At 36.7% G+C, this 19,359-nt stretch overlaps 1 long non-coding RNA gene across 3 annotated transcripts in view; it reads right to left on the reverse strand.

Annotated features, from left to right (window-relative positions):
* LOC144380151 (uncharacterized) overlaps positions 1-6,574 on the reverse strand; it is a 691,469-nt gene extending 684,895 nt beyond the window's left edge. For 2 of the 3 annotated variants that reach the window (XR_013443970.1, XR_013443972.1), the window contains exon 1: positions 6,403-6,574. This is a non-coding gene — a long non-coding RNA (uncharacterized LOC144380151). Of the gene's footprint in view, positions 1-4,769; positions 5,361-6,402 lie in introns of those variants that run through there. The other variant, XR_013443971.1, reaches the window with a different exon arrangement.
* Positions 6,575-19,359: the final 12,785 nt, after the last annotated feature.

Below are 19,359 nucleotides of genomic sequence, written 5' to 3' on the forward strand. Positions count from 1 at the left end.
TGCATGAATATGATGTCTTAAATATAGCACTTCCACCTTTGACACGTATCTACATTGTTAAAATCCAATTTCAGTTTTGGTAGTTTTAGGACTGCTTTCAAACAAACAAATTTAAAAACTTGCATTTTAAGGTTGTCTTGTGGCCAATGCTACATCTCACTTCCTTGCTTATAGTGTTCTGGATGAATTGTTAAACTAAAAATTATATACCTTCATGAACTGAATATTATGCATGAAAAAAGTGTTTGGTATCTTATGAAGAAAAATTCACTACAGTTTCCAGTTTTGAAAATAATCAGATATAATTAGATAATAAAATAAAGACATACCTATACATATGAAAATGAGAAAATTAGTAAAGGAAATCTAAGATACCAGTAATCTACTGAAGAAGGAATCACCAACTATATTTTACATACTTTCTATCATTTTTATTTTAAGCTTTATAGTATAAGATATAAAATTGAATGATGCATACTTTCTAAGTAACCAAGAAAAATCCCAAACTTGTTTTTAGAACTGGTGTTTTCACTTGAAATAAACCAAGTGTCTATTGTAATGCTTATTAGCAGAAACCTCTCTTTAAATTATTGTTTGAGGGAGAGAGAGAGAGAGAGAGAGAAAGGAGAGGGATAGGGATAGGGACAAGCAGACTCCATGAAGAGCACAGAGCCAGACACAGGGCTGGATCTCATGACCCTGAGATCATGACCTGAGCCGAAATCGAGAGTCGGACACTCAACCAACTGAGCCACCCAGGTGCCCCATGTACTTTAAACAATCAACACTATTGCTAGGTATTTTTCATTGAAATATGTTTTTATAAAGTTACAAGGATATTATGGATTTAAATTTGACTAAAACCTATTAATTTTAAAGAAATATCATCAGAACCCCATACTTTAAAAAACTTCTACTTAACAAGAAGTTATTTCTGAAATCCTGCCTAGGACCCTGGTTTGTTCCACAGTCAATTTATGTTGACTCACAACCCAGTTAAGCTGCTAAAACACATCTTCAGACTTGCAATTTTTAATTCTGTGTAATAGGTCTAATTGAAAAAGAATTATTCATTTATATAGATAGCACGTGTCCATTAACCCAAGTATCTACTTTTAAAAACTTGCTGTCCGAATGGGAGAAGATATTTGCAAATGACATATCAGATAAAAGGCTAGTATCCAAAATCTATAAAGAACTTATCAAACTCAACACCCAAAGAACAAAGAATCCAATCAAGAAATGGGCAGAAGACACGAACAGACATTTTTCCAAAGAAGACATCCAAATGGCCAACAGACACAGGAAAAAGTGCTCAACATCGCTCGGCATCAGGGAAATCCAAATCAAAACCTCAATGAGATACCACCTCACACGAGTCAGAATGGCTAAAATTAACTAATCAGGAAACGACAGATGTTGGCGGGGATGCAGAGAAAGGGGAACCCTCCTACACTGTTGGTGGGAATGCAAGCTGGTGCAACCACTCTGGAAAACAGGATGGAGGTTCCTCAAAAAGTTGAAGATAGAGCTACCATATGATCCAGCAATTGCACTCCTGGGTATTTACCCCAAAGATACAAAAGTAGGGATCCGAAGGGGTACGTGCACCCTGATGTTTATAGCAGCAATGTCCACAATAGCCAAACTGTGGAAAGAGCCAAGATGTCCATCAACAGATGGATAAAGAAGATATGGTATATATATATATACAATGGAATATTATGCAGCCATCAAAAGGAATGAGATCTTGCCATTTGCAATGACGTGGATAGAACTGGAGGGTGTTATGCTGAGCGAAATAAGTCAATCAGAGAAAGACATGTATCATATGACCTCACTGATATGAGGAATTCTTAATCTCAGGAAACAAACTGAGGGTTGCTGGAGTGTGGGGTGGGTGGGAGGAATGGGATGGCTGGGTGATAGACACTGGGAAGGGTATGTGCTATGGTGAGCGCTGTGAATTGTGCAAGACTGTTGAATCACAGATCTGTACCTCTGAAACAAATAATGCAATATATGTTAAGAAAAAAAAAGAAGAAGATAGCAGGAGGGGAAGAATGAAGGGGAGGAAATCGGAGGGGGAGACGAACCATGAGAGATGATGGACTCTGAAAAACAAACTGAGGGTTCTGGGGGGGGGTGGGAGAATGGGTTAGCCTGGAGATGGGTATTAAAGAGGGCACGTTCTGCATGGAGCACTGGGTGTTATGCACAAACAATGAATCATGGAACACTACATCAAAAACTAATGATGTAATGTATGGTGATTAACATAACAATAAAAAATTTTTAAAAATTAAAAAAATAAATAAAAACTTGCTGTCCTGTGGAAGGATTTCAACAGCTCTACTCAATCATGGAAAAAGTATCGATATCAGTATTTATTATTTAACTGTATGATTGCTAGATCAGATTAACCACTACCCTATTTCACATGATCTGTTTACCGTAGACTGAAAGAAAAAGAGAGAGAGAGCATGGCATATTTTTCTAGCTAAAATGTTATTTTGCACTTTATTTATTTATTTTTAAAATTTTTATTTATTTATTTGACAGAGAGAGACACAGCGAGAAAGGGAACAGAAACAGGGGGAGTGGGAGAGGGAGAAGCAGGCTCCCTGCAGAGCAGGGAGCCCGATGCGGGGCTCGATCCCAGGACCCTGGGATCATGACCCGAGCCGAAGGCAGACGCTTAACGACTTAGCCACCCAGGTGCCCCATATTTTGCACTTTAATAATGAATGGCATAATATCCTGGAGCTACTCATCCATCTTACATCAAGGAGAGTCAAGTCTCTTTTTCTAACCATTGAACTTTTTGAATTAGTAAAGTTCATGGTACCAACAAAGACAGTCAACTCAATCATGGTCATGGAAAATACTGCCAACATTAAATAATGTATTCTCTATTTCCAAAGAACCAGTGATAGGTAAGTAAAGAAGTTACACCAGGAAGATTTATCTACAAATGCATATTCCAGTCATGAACAACTGGAAGAGGCTTAAAAAGCATCACCATGTTTTATAAACCTCATTTCCAACAAAATGAATTGAAAATGACCTGCCAGAGTAAGAACAGAGTGGCATTACATGAACAAACTAGTATGAATAGCCACCAACTCTGATATTATTAAGGCTAATATGATACCTTTTTAAAGTGCTTTTATTTCATAAAAAAAGAATTGGTTTTATTTAGTATAATGAATGCTTCTTGAGTGTTTTTTGAAAATTCAATTTGCCATCAATATTGATCCCATTTACTGGCTGCCCCTAAAATCACATGAAGAGATGCAAGAAGATTTGAAATTGAATTGCATCATTTTGCAAAGTGCACACGGTTCAAAGCAAGTTCTTTTCAAAGCCCTTCGCTGACTCCTTGAAGTTCTTCCCAATTCTGATACTTTCGAGTTTCAATGATTTCTGATAGCTGACCCCCTTTACATCAATTTTATATCACAAAAATTATATATTACCTCACATCAGACACAAATCTTTTACACTCTGTTCCTATGTGTATCACTCTTATATTCTGTGCTCCACCATATCCCATTCTCGCCCTCACAAATCAGAGTCAACCCCTATGCACCAGCTTGCCCTCCTTTTCATCTCTCAATTCTGCTCTCTTCTACAAGTCAGGTGCCTGTACAAATGAACGAAGTTTCCACCAATTTTCCTACTCCACACCTACTATAACTGTATCAACAAAGAATACTACAAATTTAAAGCAGGAAATCATATCTGCGTGCAGATAGGAGTTAAAATATTAAAAAATGAGTTTATAGCATATGACCTCAGGGACTTGGTTTATGTGGTATTACTGGTCAGTTAGTAGTGAGGGCCAATATTTCATGTGATCATACCACGAGTTATTTGGGTCCAAAAACGATTAGGTGAATATGAAGTTTGCTTCAAGTGAAATTCACGTCTATTACCAAGGAAAATCTATGTGTAAATTTACAGACAATAGAACAGGAAGAAACCTTAGAACACAAATATTCTAATTATCATCTGTTGTTCTATTTTCTTCCACAGTATCTCTATCAACTGAATGTCAAATATCTGCTTGAATACTTCCATGGAAATTGTACTCAGTACCTCCTCAAATAGTCCATTTTAGAAAGCTCAAATCTGTCACAACATCTCCAATCATCCAAGGGCCTAGGACAACTAAAATTTTAAAAGAACTCCATTTTGCCCCCACCAACCACCCTCTTTATTCAGAAAAATTAAAAATAAACAACAAAATCATCAAATAGTTTACTATTTTAATGTACAATGTCTCCAGGAAATTTTTTTTGAAACTGCATTTCTATAAATGGAGAAAGGGATCTCCATATATTTGAAGAAGAAGCATCTGATCTCAGGTAAGAAGGAAGAGATATGAAAAAAATAATAATGTTGAGAGAATGGCTCTAATTTAAGAGCTGCCATCACCATTGAGGTGGGAGAGAGAAGCTCGGGCCTACATGTGTCCAGAAGGAGAAAACGGGGAAGGGGAGACATAAGACCATTATGCTCTCGGATCTGCCTTTTCCCATATGAAAACATGCTCAAGAGACAGTCCTTAAAAATTAACTGATGTGTCCTCAGGTCTGCAAGTAAGGAGCTTAGAAGTCACCACTTCATCAAAACAACAAGCAAAAAGCTGAACAAACTTAAAAAACCCACAACTTTTTTTTTGGATCTAGAAGACAGGAGGATACAAGGCAAACCACTGCCTCCAAGGTTGGAGAGAGAGCAGAAAACAAGATGCCATGACTTACCCGGGCAGACAATCATAAGTGGAAGCTGCCACAGGGGCCAGCGCCGAGTAGCAAAACCAGAGCTGTGTTTGATGACTTGCTGGAGGCTAAGTGTGGACAACTCAGAGGGTTACATAGTTCAGGAGAACTGAGTCATGGGAGGCCCCCATATTTTGTGAGGTTTACCTCCAGGAACTCAACCAGGTTCTCACAGTGGAGATCAGAGAAATCTCCCCTCGTGTATCTGGCAGGGGGAGGGCAAAATAACAACTCTGAAATCCACCAGCACACTCAGTTCTTAACAAGACCTGCCCTCAGCAGAAACTACTTAGGGAGAGCCCAACCAGCAGGGGCATTATTAGAGCTTAACTGACCTGGAGGAAGGGAAATACCCAACACCGGTGAGCTGTAGCCTCCCACGTGAGGGAAGGTCTCCAGCCCACACTAGCCATCCTATCTTAGTGGGGGAGAAATAAAAAAACTGGTAAACACTTGTGAGGTTTACCATGCAGAAGCAGAGGCTCACTAAAACACTGAGGCAAATCATAGAACGTGTCCCATCTCCCCAACCTCAACAACACATGACTAAAGGCCTATTTATAGCAGTTCCTTTTACCCAGTAGACTACATCTGGCTCTCAGGAAGAAATTACAAGGTATCTTAAAAGGCAAAAAAACTCCATTTGAAGACATAGATCAAACATCAGAACCAGAGTCAGATACAGCAGGGATATTCGAATCATCAGACCAAAATTTAAAACAACTGGGATTATGGGCTCTAATGGATAGAGTAGATAGCAAGCAAGAGTAGATGGACAATGTAAACAGAGAGAGGGAAATCCTAAGAAAGAAACTAACAGAAATGCTAGAGATCAAAAGCACTGTAACAGAAATGAAGAATCGTGAAGAGAGCCTTCAATAGGCTTATTAGTAGACTGGATGCAGCTGAGGAAACTACTCTGTTGAGGATATAGCAATAGAAACATCCAGAACTGAAAAGCAAAGAGAATAAAGACTGAAAGGAAAAAAAAAAAGACTATCCAAGGACTGTGGGCCAACTACAAAATATATAACATAGGGGCACCTGGGTGGCTCAGTCGTTAAGTGTCTGCCTTCAGCTCAGGTCATGATCCCAGGGTCCTGGGATCCAGCCACGCATCAGGCTCCCTGCTCGGCTGGCAGCCTGCCTCTCCCTCTCCCACTCCCCCTGCTGTGTTCCCTCTCTCGCTGTCTCTCTCTGTCAAATAAATAAATAAAATCTTTTATACACACACACACACACAATGTAATATTACTCAGACATAAAAAAAAAAAATGAGATCTTGCCATTTGTGACAGCATGGATGGTCCTAGAGGGTATTATGTTAAGTGAAATAAGTCAGACAGAGAAAGACAAATACCATAGGATTTCACTTAAGAGTGATATCGAAAAAATAAAACAAATGAACAAACAAAAAAACAGAACAGACTCATAAATACACAAAACATACTGGTGGTGCCAGGAGAGGAGGTGGGTGAAATAGAAGAAGGGGACTAAGATGCACAAACTTCCAGTATAAAATAAGTAAGTCACGGAGATGAAAAGTACAGCACAGGGAATATAGTCAATAATATTGTAATAATGTTATATGGTGAGAGATGGTGACCACACTTACCATGGTTATCACTGAGTAATGTGCAGATCTGTCAACTTGCAATAAAAAGGAGAAATAAAGACTTTCTCAGAAAAATAAAAATTGAAGTTTTGTTGCTAGTAAACCAGCCTTGCAAGAAATGTTAAAAAAAGATCGTTAGAGAGAAAGAAAATAGCTCTAACTCAGATCTACATGAAAGTATGCAAGAGCATCAAAGCTGTGAATTGTGTAAGACTGTTGAATCACAGACCTGTACCTCTGAAACAAATAATACATTATATGTTAAAAAAAAGAAGATAGTAGGAAGGGAAAACTGAAGGGTGGGAAATCAGAGGGGGAGACGAACCATGAGAGACTATGGACTCTGAGAAACTGAGGGTTCTAGAGGGGAGGGGGGTCGGGGATGGGTTAGCCTGGTGATCGGTATTAGAGAGGGCATGTATTGAATGAAGCACTGGGTGTTATACGCGAACAATGAATCATGGATCACTACATCAAAAACTAATGATGTAATGTATGGTGACTAACATAACATAATAAAATAAAATAAAAAACCAGTTACATCAAACAGATTTGTTCTGCAAGTTTAAGATTCTTTAACATTTTATTTTTTACTAAATGACATAATGTGTTAGTGTCTAAATAAAGTCTGGACTCCAGGCATGTACTATGTGACTCTGCACCTCAACTTCAGTTGCTGTGTTTCTTTTCACTGAGTCATGCAAAGTGTCTGTCGTCCTGCATATCCTAGGACATTGACTGATTTAATTTGATGCCCTCTGTAGATTTGAAAGAACTTTCTGAACAAGGCATAAGAGCATTTGAGACCTACTCTGATTAAACAGTGGGAACTTAGCAAGTTACCTGGTCACTATGGGCTGTGGGCTGGAAGCAGATGGTGTGATCTTTCCCACCCACTTTGCATATGGCAAAACCAGTTTGTGAAAAAAACAAGTTCTAAATAAGTGTATTTATCATTTTCGGAATAGCCTAAATAAAGAAGTAAACTGAGACAAGATCAAAATTGTCAAAAAAAAAAAAAAAAGGGTGAGTTCACTTGGGAATAGCAAGGAATCGCAAGCTACAGGTGAGTCCATGACTTGGTAATGTTATGGAAACAATGCGGTTTCCTCGTCCAGTGAGACGAAACTTTAAATGATCCTTATGTCCAAAATCTGTTAGGTGCTATACTCCTGCCAGCAGGTTTGAGGTTTGGTAAATGAAATTCATACAACTGCCCCCCATCTCATGGATTAAGTATGTTCTAGTAACTGTTTGCATGTTTTCACATTGGACTGAAACTTTATCATGTAAGCAGGCAACTGTCTGTTCTGTAGCTAACATCCTATTAGAAAAGATTATTCCCACTTAGGAACAGCCCTTGAACTTCACGGTGATCGGGGAACCCACTTCATGGATCAAACAGCTCGACAAGTCTGTGCTGTCTCGCCAGCTCTGCCGCACTTTCGTTGTGTCTTCAGGACTGGTCAACAGGACAAATGGAATTATTAAGACTCAGCTAAATTAGTGGAAACCCTTCAAATACCCTGGCCAAAAGCATTACCCTTGGTTCTTCCAAATCTTAGATCTACTTTCTTTGGGATACATAAATTTCAGCTTTTGAAATAATTACAGGACAGCCCATGAACTTAGCCCCTGCTTCTCTTGACCCACAGCTAATAAAAAGGGATACCCTTCAATTTTGCTAAGCCCTGATCAAATCAATAGGAAATAATTATGCTCTGGTAGAACAATTTTTCCCACAGTGAGCTCCTGGGAGACAGAGGCATCAAACATTACAGCCTGGAAATTTCATCTATTAGAAAAGACATCTCCAAGGAGACAAACCATAAAGACTCTTAATCTCAGGAAACAGAGGGTTGCTGGAGGGGAGGGGAGGTGGGAGGGATGGGGTGGTTAGGTGATGGACATTGGGGAAGGTATGTGCTATGGTGAGCGCTGTGAATTGTGTGTAAGACTGACGAATCACAGACCTGTCCCCCCAAAACAAATAATACATTATATGTCAATAAAAAAAATTTTGAAAAAGAAAAGACATCTCCAGACAGACTCTTTTCAACCTCACTGGAAAGGACCCTGTCATGTGTCATTAACCCCTGTGTGACAAAGCTTGAAGGAATAGACTCCTGGATTCATGTGTTACATTTAAGAAAGTCCCAAAACCCGAATGGACATGTACCCCATCTGGTGACCAGAAACTGAAAATTTCTAGGGACTGGAAATTTCAAAGTACTCAACATCTGAAACAGACAGCTCATCCAAGATATCTGACCAGGTCTGCATAACTTTCCTACTTTTTCTCTCTTTCTTCTCACTCTACATTCAGTTAAATCACGTCATCCAGACCTTCAATTATTCTTTTCCTGGTTTTCTTATAGTCCTTTACTTTAGCTCCAACACATCCCTTTATCCCCACCCTACAAAAACTCTCTGATTCTGCTAAATTTACTGATTGTTGGATTTGTTCCAGAGCAAATATTATTTTTTAACATTTTTTTCTTTATTGGAGTGATGGTGAAAACAAAATAGCTAACATTCAACTTGGAGGAAAAATAAAAACTCAAGTGAGTTTATTTTAAACACTTGTGGACTGTTGTTCTCCCACATATTTAGGGAAGGAAAATCTATGAAGCATACCAGTAGGACAAAAGAAAGTGACAATTGATCCCGTCTTTAAAAAAAAAAAAGGTCTTAAATTCTTTTTATGTATATAAAGTTGCAATTCATACCATCACGCTTGGTGCTGTGAAATGGTTGTATTCACTAGTAAACTCCGACTATCAAGTTAGTCTAGGAAAAACTAACACAAAATAAGTTTGTATAGAATAGAAGCAGAGCAAATATTGATGATTCTGAATTGGTGGCCCTGACACTATCTTTAGATGGACGGCAAAATCTATCTGGTAAAGATGTAGGATTGTCCTTTGGTACATTGAAATCACACATGTTCTCCTTTCCAAAAGACTGGTACCAAAATTATGGCTTTCCATAAGGGGATAACTCATAAGGGGATAACCCCTCACTCAGATCTGGACTCTTAATCAAAATGTTTATGTTTCAAAAAAAAAAAAGTGATAGGAATGGCAAAAGCTTAGGATATCTCTCACAAAGTATCTGTAACTATACTAATTTATACAACACAGATAAACATGAAATCACTCCCTGTTGGAATTCACAAGACTGTATCATCTCTTCCATGATTTATGGAGCAAGGGTGAGGCAAGGAAAACTGTATTATTGGTAAATGGGAAGCTGATGTGCTCCCCACTCAGTGGTGCTTCATTAGGAATTAACCAAAAATGTGGGGAATGATGGAAACTTAATGCAACTTACTGTTCCCTAGAGATCTTCCAAACATCCACCAAAATCTTCCTCATACTAGATCAGCTACTTGTTACTTCAGATCTATAGACATAGGATGCTCATAACTATTCCCAGAATGCTAGCAAACCATACTATCATGTGCTGTGTATAAATGATTATAATTCTGATCATGAGAGCCTCTCTTTCATTCCAAGGAAAAGAATTTGGGCAAAGGACCCCAACTATGCCTCATCCTTAGAAGACACTGGGTATCTCCTTTTAAGGAGAAGAAACATTAATTGAGGGGCATTATGGGATTGTTGCCCTCACACTTGATGCTAAAATTAGAAAAACTCTTCCTTCTACTGCTAATCTGGGGTCTTTCTCCTATGACTTATTGGAACTGGGAAGGTAATGACAAAAATTAACAAACAGCTGAATGACATAATTGATCAGTGATGTTTTCTTTGATCAAAAGGAGGAAATGTGGAAGAATTTCAATCTAAAATGGAACCAGAGGATATAAAATGGAAAATCTTGGGTATGTGCCCTCGGGAAACCTAACTTAAGGACTAAGAGACTGATGTCGTGTAAATGCCTGATATATAGAAAAATGCTAATATTATTATAATATAATATTAATATTATAATATTTAAGAAAATATCACTTTTATTAAGTGATAGGTAGTTGGTCAGGGGTTGCCTCATATTAACCCTGGGAAGTTTTGCATATGGTTTCCAGAGACATGAACAAGAAATGACCCGGGTTGGGTTGGTGTCGCAAAATCAACTGAATTGAGCTTTGTTTGTATGACTGCACCAGTTCTGTCTGCTCAGGGAATTTTCAAAGCTGGTCTCGTTTGTTTTTGATTTTCACAGACTGACTGAGCTCTTACCTCTTTAAATTCCTTGCTCATAAATACAGCCTACCTCAAACCCTCAACGGACTCACCCGTAATGTGCTACAGTTCGTGTGTCCTGAATCCCAATTCCTCTGCTATTCCTGAATAAACTGTTTTTGACGATTTTGAGCTTGCTTTAGTTTACACCTCTTTATTTTGGTCGACAGCCCTTTCTATATATTACTTTCATTATCCAAAAAATATGTTAATTTTGCAAACATTAGAATATCCACAGGGACAAAATGAAATGGAAACTTCAAAATATCTTAAAACTTAACTCCTCTATAGAAGTTGTTTTTAGTCCTTTGAGAAACTTTCATATGAAAATGCATAGCCACTTAAAAAAAACAAAAAACAAAACAGCATAATAGGAGAGAGATTCTGTTTCATTTTTTCAAATGCCCAGTACTCAGGAAATATTTGTAATGAACACCCTGCTTTTTTGGAAACTTCACTAAACAATGAATTGTTAACATCTTTCTAGGTCAGAAAAGACATATTCAAAAAGTCACTTTTAATGGTACACTGCATGGAAGTGTCTTTTCACTTTTCTATTTATTTCTTCACACTACATGTATCTTGAGTCTTCTCATGTATTTAAAATCTATCCAAGAAAATCTCAAGTATTACCGGTATTAGTTGAATATGCAATAAATATTTAGGATTTGACTTATTTACTCTGATTTTTCCAGGTTAAACCTCCCTATATGAGTCCTATTAAAGACTGACCCTAGTGCTGTAACCATTTATACTTACTTCCTAACGTCTAAGAACATTACAACTAAAGCTCACATTGAAACTATAGGTTTCACTTTTCCTAGATGTTTTTCCCATTGCACACTGGAAAGCTGTTTAGCCCCACCCTGCCAAGTCTATACGGAAGCAGGTAATTTGCTGTATGAGGTTTCCCCTTTCAGGCTCCTTATTTCAAATACATTCCAGGGTTTCGATATTTCATAAAATATGGCATTCTCCTAAGTGTTTTCAAATTTCAGAATAACAACATTTTAGCCTGATCTCACCTGTGGAAGACTCTTAAATCCTTGTTCTAGATATTATATTCCTTCTGAAGTTTTCTATGCTGGCATATTCTATGATGGTATATTCTATGATGGCATATTATATTGGTTTTAAAGTTTTATTCTTTCTGCATTAATAATGTAACTCTAAGCAACCAAGTCACTCAAGATTCCTTGACATATGAGTTGTCGTTTTTATTTTTGAATTCATCTGACAGCTTGCTGTCTGGCTCATTGGTATATTTAGACACTTCTCCCTATTTCTTTCTCAACATATTTGTATGCACTTTCCTACTTTCCTTTTTACATCCTTCTATCCCAGAACTACTTTTTTTTTTCTTCATAAGAATGCAAATAGACTCTATCTATCTGTGGCAGATTGGTGAGATGCTCACAACTCCATTTCATTTTCTTGGTCCCACTAGAACGTTTACATTTCTCAGCCTTGCTTGCAATACGTTTGGGCCATGAGTCAAGTATTTTGTTTTGCTTTGCCAAGGAAAAATGAAAAGAATACATGTTTTTCAACACAGGGGTATTTAAATGTGAGTCTAGCTCTGTCACTTGTGAATTTAGTTGAGTTATTCACTCTTTTTTTAAAAATAAATTTTCTATACACCTTGTATCATTTGACCTGAAGATTGAACAGGGTGCCTTCTTATTCTCATTCCTACTTCCGAAACATTTCCCTGTTCCTTGCAAAACTCTTGAGCTTTAATCTGCACTTCATCAGATTATACCAGATGCTAGTTCTCTCAGTTTTGGCCTTCTAAATACCCCAAAAGCACTCCATTTTGTTCCTTGAAGGTTTTAGTACCTGGGTCACTCTCAGTCTCCCTAAAACTACTGTCTTCATCCTTGGTGATTTTAATATCCACTTGGATGATCCTTCCAAGACACTTAACCTTAATTTTTTTGAACTCTTCTCCTCCATTGACTTTGACTTCTACCCGATTTTAGCCACTCTCAGCTGTGGTCACACTCCACCTTTCAATCACTAACAAAATCAATAATTTGTCAACATACTCACCCATAAATCATATTCTTGTACTAATACCTCCCATCTTACTAGCTTACTTTCACTAGCACTCTAACAGAAATAACTTATCAATAGACTTACACTCTATTTACATTCCTCATCTTCCTCATACCTTTACTTTCCCCTTTAAACTGGTTAAAATCCATAGTGCACAACTCAATTACTCTCTTGCACATGTACTCAACTTTCATATCCCAGGTTTGCTTTTTCACACACAACCTTGTTAAAAACAGTTTCCTACAACCTCTGTACCTACCTTAACAGCTAAAGATAAGCACAGAATAAGCCAAAATTATGTTGATTGGCCCTGTTTTCAACTTATGACAGACAATCCCAAGGAGGCCTTAATTCTGCAAAGAATTTGTAATACATTTCCCACCAGTGGGAGGATATGATAATTTCAGTCATGGATGACTATTTCATAGTATTTCTTAGAGGCTGTATAATGTAGTTGTTAATATCCCAGATGTCTATTTGACATCTTTACTTGAATCTTGAATATTCAGTTTGAACTTGTCATCTATAAAAATGAACTCATCATCTTTCCTCCAGATGGGTCCCTTTCTTCACATCTTATTTAAGGCCCACATGGTCTGCCCACCCTCCTCATATGGAGCACATTTCCTCCACATGTTCACTCTCCTCCAGCCATGCTAGCCTCCTTGCTTTTTACAAATACCTTACTGATTTTCTGCCTGTTTGATTAATCAATTGTCAATTTATCACATTGAAGCCTCCAACTCTAAAAATGGAATTTTCTATTTCTTTTTTTTTTTTTTAAGATTTTCTTTCTTTATTCATGAGAGGCAGAGAGAGGGAGAAGCAGGCTTCCCATGAACTCGATCCCAGGATCCTGGGATCAAGACCTGAGCCGAAGGCAGATGCTTAACCAACTGAGCCACCCAAGTTCTCTGGAATTTTCTATTTCTTATTTCAGTTCTATCAGATTTTACCTGAACATCACCATCAATCAAGTTGATGAAATTAACATTTATAGACTTAATCCCAAAATACCAAAACACACATTGTTTTCAGATTACAAGGAACATTTACCAATAAGACCACATTCTGGGCCATAAGGATGCATTAACAAAATTACAAGTAAAGAAATCATACAAAATATATTCTCAGACCACAATGAAACTAAATTAAAAATCAGTAACAGTAATATAGCTTGGGAATCCCAAAACATTTTGAGATTCAACAAAGTACTTCTAAATAACATATGGGTCAAAAATAAATTTCAAGATACATTTAAATTATTTTCAAATAGATGAAAATAAAAATTCAACTTATCAAAATTGTGAGATGCAGCCAAAGCAATGTGTACATAGAAATTTAGAGCATTTAATAGATCTATTAGGAAAAAAAGGTGATTAAAAGCAATAATCTAAGATTTCACTTTAGGAAACTATAGAAAGAAGGGCAATGTAAACCTAAAGCAAGCAGAAGATAGGAAACAAAAATTGTAGAAGAAAGCAATGAAATTGAAAACAGAGAAACAGCATAGAAAATCAATGAAAATGAAAGCAAACTACCAAAACTCACACAAGGTGAAAGAGATAATCTGAAGAGGCCTTGTATCTATTTAAAAAGTTGAATCAATAATTAATAACATTTCAAAAACAAAATACCAAATCAAGATGGTTTCAGTAGTGAATTCTATAGAACATTTAAGGACAAAATGATACCAATTATCTATTATCTCATCCAAAACACATAAGCAGAGGGGATACTTCCCAACTCATTCTATAAGGCCAGCATTACCTAATACCAAAAGCAGATAAAGTCATTACAAGAAAAAAATCAATAGACCAATATCTCTTATAAACACAGATGGAAAAATCCTCAAAATATATTAGGAATTAAATTCAACAATATATTAAAATTATTATGCATAGAACCAAGTGAGATTTATCCCAAGTATGCCATGATGGTTTAACATTCAAAAATCAATAAAGGTAATCCACCATATCAACAAACTAAAGAAGAGAAATAATGTTGGGACACCTGGGTGGCTCAGTCATTAACTGTCTGCCTTCGGCTCAGGTCATGATCCCAGGGTCCTGGGATCAAGCTCTGTATCAGGCTCCCTGCTCAGTGGGAAGCCTGCCTCTCCCTCTCCCGCTCCCCCTGCTGTGTCTCTCTCTGTCAAATAAATAATTAAAATCTTCAAAAAAAAAAAGAAGAGAAATAATGTGATTATATAAATTGATGCTGAAAAGCCTTTGACAAAATTCACCAACCATTTAGCGATAAAATCTTTCAGAAATTATGAATAGAGGGATACTCTCTCAATTTGATAAGGAACATCTGAAAAATTACAGCTAACATCAAACTTGGGTTAGTATATACACATATATTTTTCAGCTCTGATAGCTGAAAGGGCCTAAAAGAAATGATACCCAGTAGCAATGAGCACCCTAGTACCCAAATTTTGTTTCTAATACTATTCTCCAATAAAAATGACGAAGTCTTCAAAGGCAAAGGACTGATTCCAGGCTGGGGCAATAAATATACAAAATGACCATGGTACATCTCATAGTGCCAAAAGATAATGAACTGCTAATATAGATAGATGATAGATAGATGATAGATAGATAGACGGATGGATAGATAGATAGATAGATAGATAGATAGATAGATAGATAGGGATATGTCAAAGGGGCACAAAATCCAACTGAAAGAATTCCTAATAACCAAACTGGAACAATTAAGCAACCAAGTGAATAAGCTAGTATTGGATTATGACAAAAAAGTCTTTAAGAAATATTTATGAGTCTAGGGGCGCCTGAGTGGCTCAGTCGGTTAAGTGTCTGCCTTTGGCTCAGGTCATGATCTCAGGGTCCTGGGATCAAGTCCGTGGGGAGCCTGCTTCTAGCTCTGCCTCTGCCTCTCTCTCTCTGTCTCTCATGAATAAAGAAAGAAAATCTTTAAAAAAAGAGAGAGAGAAATAGAAAATTCCATTTTTATAGTTGGAGGCTTCCAAATATAATGTGATAAATAGATAATTGGTTAATTTCTTAGTTTCTTAAGCAAAAGAATTCCAAATAATTTATGTAGCTACTCTGCACTCCACATAGTAACTGCCTTCCAAAGAGTATAGCATGGAAAGAAAGATGGAGTATCTTTACAGTGGAGAAACCTGGCAAACACTACCTCAGCTGGATGGTCCAGATGAACCTCAACACTAATAAATCATGTTGATAGTATATACCTTGATATGATGTGATGAAAAAATTAATTTACCTCTACAAATTTCCTCCCCCAAACCCAGAAACCCCATCTAATCATGATAAGAACATCAATCAATCATCAATAGAGGGGCATCTTATAATAAATTTGAGCATTCCTCAAAATTGTCAAGGTTATCAAACAGGAGCCTAAGGGGACACATGACAAAATATAATGAGATATTGAAGATAAGATCCTGGGATAGAAAAAAAAAAAAGGACATTAGGTAAAAACTAAGGAAGTACAACTAAACTATGGATTTAATTAATACTATATCAGTATTTGTTAATTAAGTGTAATGATGTACCACTCTAATGTAAGATGTTAATAATAGGGCAAATAGAGTGTGGGGTTTATGGGAAATCTCTCTACTATCTTTACAGTTGTTTTGTAAATCTAAAACTTTATTTTTAAAAAAAGTCTTTTTAAAAAAATTGCATACTGCAGGATCCAATAAATGGTGCATCTGTTAGTAGCCAACACTCATAATGGAGTTTCCTTGTCTTTTTAAAAGATTTTTGGTAGTGAATATAAGCTTAAAACTATAAAACTTAAAACTATAGTGGCTGGAATAAAACCTAAACAGTATTAGCCAATATTTAGTTTGTTTAAATTAGAATAGAGCACCCTGTTATCAACCACAGGAACTACAGAACATTTCCACTGATACAGATATGACCCAATTTTCAAATACCAAATCCTATCTTACATATGTTACAAATAACAGGAAGGGATTCTGAGTAATTTCTCAAGGGATAGTTCCTGCCACTATAATTCACCCAGGGTGATATTATCAATATATTTATTGCATGCTAGTGCTCATACCACTAGGTAGTAAATATGTGATAGACAAAATGTATGCCAGAAAATATCCTCTAAGCAAGAAAGGTGCAAACCATTGTCAGGAAAGGATTCAAGATGGGCGTAAAATTCAAAGAGGATTAAGAGAAAGAATCAACTTAAGACAAGACAGACATACAAAGGGGTAAAGTAAAGTTACATACAAGATCATGGAGCGGTTGAAATTAGATAATTCAATATAGGATGTAAATTCAGGAAAAATGGCATCTGATGAGACTTACTCTTAAATAGGACTGGACATACTTGGCCATTATGGACAGAGAATCCAGAGAGGCAGACTAGACTACTTATTCTTTTTTTTTTTAAATATTTTATTTATTTATTTGACAGAGAGAGACACAGCAAGAGAGGGAACACAAGCAGGGGGAGTGGGAGAGGGAGAAGCAGGCTCCCCGCTGAGCAGGGAGCCCGATGTGGGGCTCGATCCCAGGACCCTGGGATCATGACCTGAGCCGAAGGCAGACGCTTAACAACTGAGCCACCCAGGAACCCTAGACAACTTATTCTATATAGAAATAAACAAAGGAAGTTTCCAGGATTTGATCTAGACTTAAAGTGAAAATTATTAAATAGGAATGTACATTTGTCTAAAAATAACATCAAAAGGATCATTTCAGGGCGCCTGGGTGGCTCAGTTGGTTAAGCAACTGCCTTCGGCTCAGGTCATGATCCTGGAGTCCCGGGATCGAGTCCCATATCAGGCTTCCTGCTCAGCAGGGAGTCTGCTTCTCCCTCTGATCCTCCTCCCTCTCATGCTCTCTGTCTCTCATTCTCTCTCTCGCAAATAAATTAAAAAAAAAAATCTTAAAAAAAAAAAAAAAGAAAGGATCATTTCAGATATCATGAATAGTAGAGGTGGTTGTTTTTACATTTTCAAGAAAAACCAAAACTGCTGAAAAATACCATTCTGACAAAGCAAAGATGATCATATATGGAGATAGAAAAGAACCTATGAATTTAAAAATGATAAATAGTCCTGAATGCCCTCAAACTCTGAATGTCTATATATAATCACGAAAGAAAGGAATGATTCCCTGATCAAAAAGATATATGGCAGCTACACAGACATTAGCACTGAAATTAATGAAACAATATTCATAATCTAAAGTTTGAAAAAATATTTGCAACAATTTGAATTATGCCAACAATAATATCATCTTCCTAACTTATTATTAAATTCTGGGAAAAAATCCAACATAAATGTTTTGATGAGCCAATATATTTACTGAAGGCTTATTTTTGTGCATTTCACACACATTTAATTAATGTTCTAAAAATATTACTTCAATGTGATTTGTAAAGATGCAGGGGTAAATAGAGACATAAATTTACCAATGGATTTTCAGACCAAGTAGGGTTTATAATGCGGTGCTGCAAAGGCTGGTGTTGTTGCTTCTTATGTCCAGAGGCAGAGGTAAAAATGCTTCAATGTAGCTCGAAATACTCTAATTTGATTCTTAACTACTTTGCATCTCTGACAAATTTCAGAGCCTGATGAAACTAACATAACCACAGCATATACTCTGAGCAACTGTATAATGGTGTCCTCACCATTGTATAAACATTCAGTATCTTCAATTTGTGTAAAACATTAAAAGTCCACTTCTTTAACCAGCTTTCCCAAATCAATATCTAATTTTCCTTCCAGAAATATATTATTTGTGAATATTAATCTTCTACATGCCATTGAGCAAATATGTATTTTCTGTTTAGCTTAGACTCACGTGTAATAGAGCAGAATAACAATACCTATCTCACAGCATTGTTAGTAAAGACAACACATGTGAAACATTTAGGAGCGTCTGGTTCATGGCAATCTCAATAATTAATAGCTACCGGTGTCATTTTTATTAATCTATTAGCATAAACTGGTCTTTGAATATTGTAGCTTTTGCATTTTTGCCCACATGGTTCCACCAAAGAGAATACTCTTACCATTTCTTTCTGCCAATCCAAATTTTATACCTCTTTAGAAACTGGTTTAATCCCTATCAGCACTCCTGCCAATAGTTCTTTAACTCACATCACTTGGTTCCTGGACTATTCTTATGACAACTCAGTACCTTCTTACTGCATTTCTATTACTATTGCTTTTGTTCATGACTATGAATTTTAATGAACTGTGTTTCATTTTACTTATTGAACTTTAAATTTGTTAATTTGAGTCCCATCTCATTTTTCTTGTCTCTATTCTCCTCAGTTGTCCCAAAATTGAACTAACTTCTCTCTCCATCCAAGGCTTCATTGCCAGTAATTGAAGCAAGATAGCAATACATATCAGGCAATATTAAATAACCCCCTGCCCATCATTGCTTCTACATACACACGTACTTACATACATATGGATGTAATGTATGTGCGGATGTAATGTGTGTGCGGATGACGTATCTTAGTTTGGGTTCCCCAGAAGCAGAAAACGGTTCATGTGTCAGGGATTTATTAAGAATGTGCTCTCAGGAGAAACTTATAAAAGAATAGTAATCTTATAACCCAATAACTGGAAGACAAATGACCCACTTTACTCCCCCCTTTTTTATTTAATTTCAATTAATTAACATATAGTGTATTATTAGTTTCAGAGGTAGAGCTCAGTGATTCA

The sequence above is a fragment of the Halichoerus grypus genome, chromosome 14 (assembly GCF_964656455.1).
Source record: "Halichoerus grypus chromosome 14, mHalGry1.hap1.1, whole genome shotgun sequence".
Taxonomy (NCBI): domain Eukaryota; kingdom Metazoa; phylum Chordata; class Mammalia; order Carnivora; family Phocidae; genus Halichoerus; species Halichoerus grypus.